The sequence below is a fragment of the Drosophila mojavensis genome, unplaced genomic scaffold (genome assembly GCF_018153725.1).
Source record: "Drosophila mojavensis isolate 15081-1352.22 unplaced genomic scaffold, ASM1815372v1 contig_80, whole genome shotgun sequence".
Taxonomy (NCBI): Eukaryota; Metazoa; Arthropoda; class Insecta; order Diptera; family Drosophilidae; genus Drosophila; species Drosophila mojavensis.
In genome coordinates, this window is record NW_025318906.1 from 5,938,628 (window position 1) to 5,946,309 (window position 7,682).

Here is a 7,682-nt window from a genome sequence, read left to right on the forward strand (position 1 = left end):
CGTATACGCAACACGATTCGCATTGTTCACAGTGCACATTGTGTGCTTATCACGTCAAGTCCTATTTGCCACTGTTGCGTATACTCGATACTGGCCTAATTATCTGTTGCGTGTACGTAACGTGAACTTATATACGCTGCGTATACGTTACGCACGACTACCGCATAGCGTATACGCACCGTGTGTCCCATCGCCAACAGACTGCGTGGCATATATATATATATATGGATGTAAGCTCAAGTGTCCGTTGGCCACATGGCGCAAGTCTAATTAAATTTTATACGAACACTTGTTGGATTTAGCTGGGCCTATCTGTGGGAGAGAGGGAGGCAATTGGGATTGATAGGCATCTGTGGCGCTTTAGCAGTTCGACAGCAACAACAATAGCCACATCAGCAACGGCAGCAACGGCAGCAACGGCAGATTGATGCCTGCTGCATAATGTGAAAAATGGCAGCTGTGCTTAAATGCTTAACAAGGCAATTTGCGTGCGGTCTTCTGGCCATTGTTTCGGTTCAGTTCGCTCCGGTGGTGGAACGCAATGTCCGCGAGCGCTGCTTGCTTGGCCGAAAGGTGGGCGCGGCTGTCGTTATTAGCATGCCATCAGCAATGACGACGGCCCAGCAATTTATGCAAAACGTGCTCAAGTGCCGCACATCGCGTGAGTGCCGCCAACTAACGCCAACTAGTCCCCCCATCCCCAAAGCACCATAAAGCACCCAAAACCATAAACATAGGCAGTCCCTCACGCCCACCACACCACACCGCGCACCACGTTCCGCCTAGCCAGCCGCTAACGGCTCATTATCAGCAGCATGAAGGCAATGTCTAAATTATATGTATATATGTATATGTTTATACATCTTTTTTTTTGGTGGGGAGGAGGCTAGGACTAGCCAAACTGCACTACACTCATCGTGAGTGTAGCTTTAAAGGTTCCGAATTCAGGTCAGCTGGCTGAAAGATACTTAAGGCCAAGAGCCAAAATATAAATGTTAAGGTCAACATGGCAACCAAATACAAAAATACAAAAAAAAAGTAAAATAAAATAAAAATAAAAAGCAGAAAAAAGCATCACAAATATTCACTTTTGTAATTGGATGCTGGCATCTCTGACTGTGTCGCATACCTTTAGCTTGTGCGTTTAAAACCACGGCTATCTCACTCCCACCCCCGCCCATGCCAGCGGCACTCAGAGCAACAAATAAAATAAGCGGAGCGAACATAACGAAGTGTCTATACGCTTCCTGGTGATGAAATCAGTTCAATGCAATGTAATGCAAATAAGATTGAGAGATGTCAAAAAAAAAAAAAAAAAAAAAAAAAAAACTGAACATAAATGCATTCATATCGATTTTTGAAAATTCTGAGTAAGAGATGTTGTGGCTCCATGTGGGAATAATAAGGAGTATAAAGAGTATATAAGGTATATGCAGTATATACAGTATATAGCTTTTGTAAGGTATATAAAGTATATAGATTATATTGATTATATAGATTATATAGAGTATATAGACTATATAAAGTATGTTGAGTATATAAAGTAAATAGAGTATATAGAGACTATAAAATATATAGAGTATGTAGAGTAGATAAAGTAGTGAGTATAGAGAGTAGGGAGATTATATAGAGAACATGGAGTATATATAAGTAGTACAGCATATTGATCACAGACTTTATAAAGTATTTCTATGATGATGATTTCCTGATCTTCTTCAAGAAAAATCTATGCAAACTTTTATAAAAATGCCATTGCTATTCTTCCGACAGTTCTTGTGAACTCTCTGGCTATACTCTTCAAAATAAGCTGCTTTTACACACAACAACTTTACTGATAAAATTGCAAGACCCTCCATTAGAGTAGTTACAAAAACAAAAAGAAGTCTATGTATAAAGCAAAAAGCAGGAAAAAAGCACCACTAATTGTATGTGTGCATGTTTTGTTGCTGCTACCGCACCCAATTGTTATTGTTGTTGTTGTTGTTGCTCTTGTTGCTGGCATAAAGTCTGAGTGTGCGTGTGTGTGTGTGTGTATGGGGTCTCCTTTATTTTTTCGCCCTGGCATGTCCCTTTCTCCGTACCATTGAAGCGCATTGTATTCTGTTTGTTTTATAGTTATTGCTTTTGTTTCGCCTTCGTCAGTGTTGCGTTCCGCCCAGTCTCCTGCTCCCCGCCGTCTGCCACCCATCTTCCGCCCCTACAACGAACGTATCAAGCCCCTTGCAGAGCGCAACACATTTTATGCACATTTAATCTTATGACAGGCAAAATGTTGTAAAATTGTTTATGGCACTTTGTGACATGGTCAGTTTTTACCATTTTTCAGCATAACAAAAAAAAAGAGACGTACGAAACAAAAAAGAAACTGAAAACAAGTAAGAAGGCTCCAGTCGAGACTGCTCGACTAGGAGATACCCTGAACCCTCCAAGCTGATATTCTAATCAGTCTGGACTTATTTTATGCACACATACATACACATGCACTTATAAGCACGCGCTCTGCTGACTGCGCAGTTAGCAGCGACTGCGCTTGGGCTGCGCTGCAATGTGGGCAATATTATGAGAATTTATTTGTTGAATAATTTCTTTTGTAGACTTACGATCTTAATGAAACTTTTAGAGCGTAGTCATATGGTTAAAATATGTGCACATTCCAAAGCACAAGTCTCTAGTACTTGAAATGCGTTTTTACAAATTGAGGGAGAAGGGGGCGTGGTATCAAAAATCTGTAAATTACAAAATCTTTGTATCCATTAACTTTATATACAACCCAAATTTGAAGTCTCCAGGTCTAAGAGTGTTAAAATTAGGCTGAAAAAAACCAAGTCGATTTTTCGATTGTTCTCGATAAAAAAAGTTATCGGATGAGTTATCGAAAAAATAAAGCAAACTTGTACTGCCTATGGTATACACGAGTATGCATGCCAAATTTCAGCTCTCTAGCTCTTATAACTTCTGAGATTCTTTTGCTCATACGGACGGACGGACGGACGGACAGACGGACAGGGCTATATCGACTCAGCTCGTCGTCCTGATCAAGAATATATATACTTTATGGGGTCTGCGATGATTCCTTCTGCCTGTTACATACTTTTCACAAAACCATTATACCCTGATTTCCCATTTTCAATGGGTTCAGGGTATAAAAAGTTTTATTCGCCCATATGCGAACAAGATTAGCGTGTAAATTTCAGGTGATCAACGCTTGTGCAGCTGAAATGGAAACCTCTTTGGAATACAAGAAAAGGTTTTTACCACCAGCACTTATTTGATACAACAGGTTATAAAATACGAGTTTCTTAATAGGGAACTCACAGGAATATGAATAGTTCAATATAAGGAAATTTTGTGAGCTGTTGAAGTCAGCAGGTGGCTTTGACCTAATATGAAAACAATATTAATGAATTATTGTAAAAATGCAAGATATTTATGCAAGATATATAGGTACGTATATACAGTCGATTACCCGTAACTCGAAATTGCCAGCGGATCAGTTTTTTTTTTTTTTTTTTTTATCGATTTACACAGAAATTCAAGTTATCGAGAAAGAATTTTGTTTAAGGATATAAACAATTTTTTTTTTTTTTCGATTTATCTAGATTTTTGATTTAGCGGTATACAATTTATAGAGACTCGACTGTAATTATAAGTTATCATCTGTAATTATAAGTTATCATCTGAGATTAAAATTGATATACAAACGTTAAAAAAAAAATTTTGAGCTAATAATCCTTTTTTTTCTAAATACATATACTGAATCTTTTCTGCATATAAATTATTAAGTAGTCAAATTAAACTCTTTTAATGACAACATTCTCTAATTGCGCACTTTCGATTAGATTAATTATTCAACAAGCTGCAAAGCTGCTTAAACTCAATGTTTGTGGAAATTGCTCTTTGCGATTTCATAAAAATATATGTTTATCATTTGTGGCCTCGTTCATAAGTCACATACAACAAATTTGTATCAAGACAACCAACCATCTGCAAAGCATATTCAGCTGCAGCTCTTTGGCCTAGCACTCATCCAAACATATTCTGCACATGTCTGGTTCACCCAGAGATCTCATTTAGCACATGTTGCATTTAAGGACTTGCAACATAAATTGTGAAAAGCCAAGGCTTAAATAAATAAGAAATATACTATATACAGTGCTCTAACCAGCGGTCTGAGCTGTAAGCCGAAGCAGCAATAAATCCTCTCAGCTTTGCTGCACTCCTTAAAAGCGTTGGGCCATTTCTTATTTATTTATTTTGAAAGCAAACAAAAGTTCTTGTTTAACAAATTTTTGTCACATAAAAATTGACTATTTCAAAATATATTGAACAAGTAACACACACACACACATATTATAGAAAGCAGTTAAGACCAGTTTGATCAGGTTTATTTTTAGCCACATAGATATTGCCTTCCCATCGAGCAGAAGTGAAAGTTAAATATTTTGCAAATAAAATTTTCGATATAAAAGCGCTTTAGACAAACTATGAAAACAAAATAATAAAATAAGTAAAAGTGTGAGTAGGCGGAAGTGGCCGACTGGGAAATACCCTGAACTTTGCGAGGAGCTGTTATTGCAATTATAGCAAGTTTGTTTTAGACACACATACGATATACGTTGCACTCACGCATACTAGTGCAGACACACATGTGCATATACCTACACTTACGTACATATACACAAGCACGCGCTCTGCTGGCTGCGCAGCGACTGCATGCACTTGCCTGGACTTTCTTATGGTAAATTAATTGTTGAGTAACTTTTGTTGAACTTTCTTAAGAAACACTTTCAGAGCCTTACAATGGCATTTTAATGTGTCTATTTGCCAAAGCCCAAGTTTCTACTACTTGAAATGCAACCAAGTGGTATCTAGAGTCCGAATGATGTACATTCACCATTGAAAACCACATAACCAATTTGAACTCTTTAGCTCTAGCTCTCTTAAAAAGAATATATATGTATATGAAAAAATTGAGAAATCAAATGAAAATGGTCGATACCTAGCTATATCGATATATATCGATATCAAGCAAACGAAACAATTTGTTTATAAAATAAGTTAATAATGCGTATGGCTAGAGTACATGTAAACTCTAGCTATATATACATATAGTATCTAGCTATAACTAAATACATAGATGAAGAGACGAATATCTTACTTCTGCTTATCATTTGCTTTAGCAGAATCAAGCGAATAGATGAAGAGATAAACAGACGTGTACCGCAATATAGGCTCAACTCATCTTTATTATCCAGCATATATACCCAGTCACAACAATAGATGAACAGCCGAAAATTGAGAAAGAGAGACATTGCTATATCAACTCAGCTCATCAAGCTGATCCAGCATATACAACAATAAATAAAGACCCGAAGAGACAAACTTTGCTATATCAAATCAGCTCTTAAGAGGCATAGATGAAATGCCGAACAGCTGGGCATTATCATACAGACTCAACTCATCAGCTTGATTCAGCCTAAAAACCTCAACAGCTTTACCATGCCTCCTTCTGCCTGTTGCAAACATTTGCACATATTCCTCCTACCCTATTTGTAATGGGTGCAAGTGTATAACTTTATAGATTTGTATCTATATACATATGGACATAAAATTGCAGTTGCAATTTCCAGTTTTGTTTTATACGAAATGACTCGAGCTATAACTCACCTGCGGGCGAATGTGTTTAGTTTCTAGTTGGCAACCTGTTGGCTGCAGCTGCAGCTGCTGTTGCTGTTGCTGCTGTTGCTGTTGCTGCCGTTGTCATCTGTTATTGGCAGACAATACAAATTTTTCACTCACTCAAGCAGTTGGCACGCCATTTAGTTTTCGTGTCAGTGCTGTGTCCAGCTTAATTTCATTTATATTTTAATCGAAATATATTTGGCCAAGCTGTCTGCTCATTTGGCTGAGCATGTTTCATCTATATAGCTGCGAGCGAGTCGTGCATATATGATAGATATGTGTGTAGGTATGTTTGTTTGTCTGTCGTCTATATATGCGCATGCATGTTTTTATTTTCTTATTTTCTTTCGTTTCGTATAAATTTGTGTGTGTGTGTGAAAAATATTATTATTAGTTTTTTTTTTTGCGCTTTTCGTGCTTTCTTGGTCTGCAGACACAATTTGTATTTTCAATTTTCTCTCTTTTTGTTGTTTGAAAATTCGTTGGAAAAGTCAAGCGCCGCAATTTTCCTTTCTTTCTTTTTTTTTATTACGTTAATTTATGATTGGAATTCTGTTTGCCCGTTAGCGCTAAAGATTTATAAACATATATGCTCAAATAGATATATACCTATAGCTATGTATGTTTGCGCTAAATATATGTACTAAGCTGCATCTAGAAAAATATTTATATATATGTATGTCTATATATATATATATATGTATGTAGTAGAGTTACAGTTATAGTTGTAGTTGCTTCCTGTTTTTTCTTGCGGTTTGCTTGGTCTGGCGTTAAGAGTTAAGAGTTAAGAGCTAAGTTTAAAGTTGAGTTCGTTGCGCCTGTCAGTTGACGTCAGGAAATGAAAGAAATTCGCTTGGTTGCCGTTGCTCTGTCAAGTTTGTTCAGTTTTTTGTTTCGTTCATTTTCGAAATCGTTTTGAAACCGGAGAGAGAGCACGCGCGCGCGCGCTAACACGACACTTGAAACGGGACTTCAAATGGCTTGATTGCATTAATTATTCAGCTCGAAAAAAAGGGTTGTACGTAATCTATACATATGTATGTATGTATGTATATATGTACAAGTGTTTATTTGTATTTTTATTACTTTCTTGTTTTGGTGGGGTCACGAAAGCCGCGTCAAGAACTTCACGAAACGTCCACGTTGCGCGCGCGTTAATAGAATTCTAAAGCATACTTTTTAGCTATGCTGCACTTTGATAGCCATCAACACACTTGCACACTTGTAGTTGCACTTGCACTTGCACTCGCACTCGCACACACACACACTCACGCACACGCACACACAGTTAGGTACTTGTTGTTTCAGCGGCAATGGGCAATGCCTTCAGGCTTTTGGCTTTGTTCTCTTTTTGGTCGTTTGGTCTTAATGTGGTCTTTATGCCGTGGCGCCCTTGCGGCCAACATCACGTCCAGCTAACGACTGAGACACACGCTGCGTATACGCAACACCGTTGACTGTTCGCTGCCGTTCGACGCTGTCGCTATTTTCGGAGTAAATTCAATGCGCACGCGCTGGGAGCACCAACAATTTTATAGAGCACAAGACGAAAGAGCAAACAATCAGCCAAACAGAATCAAGCAAGTGGTTTGCATTTGGGCCATTGGCCCTAAACGAAAACATGCCCAAAACACATATGTGTGTGTGTGTATGTGAGTGAGTGTGTATGTGTGTGTTTCCAAATTAATGGTTAGCCTAATCTAAATATATTGAACAACGATCGCCATAATCGAAGCATTGCTTGTGCATCGACTAATCAGCCAATTTGACCAAATGAGCAGCAGCTATATGAATGTATGTGTGTGTATGTGCATGTGCGTGTGACAGCATAAGTTAATCTATGTATAAGCATTTAATTACCTAGCAACTGGGCTGGCATAACAGAAACATACGCATCAATTGCCAGGCCCCATGCAATGCAGTCACATATAATTAAATCTAAATGAAAACCAACTTGACAATGCTTGTCATCTAAATTGCTAAGCAAGGAAAATCGATGC

The 7,682-nt window shown here is 37.9% G+C and overlaps 1 protein-coding gene across 1 annotated transcript in view; it reads right to left on the reverse strand.

Moving 5' to 3' along the window:
* The window catches only part of LOC6578881, a 104,665-nt gene extending 97,562 nt beyond the window's left edge, over positions 1–7,103 (reverse strand). Inside the window, exon 1 of the mRNA XM_044011095.1 lies at positions 5,668–7,103. The gene's annotated coding sequence lies outside the window, so the exon portion shown is untranslated. The remainder of the gene's footprint in view (positions 1–5,667) is intronic.
* Between the last annotated feature and the right edge of the window lie 579 nt (positions 7,104–7,682).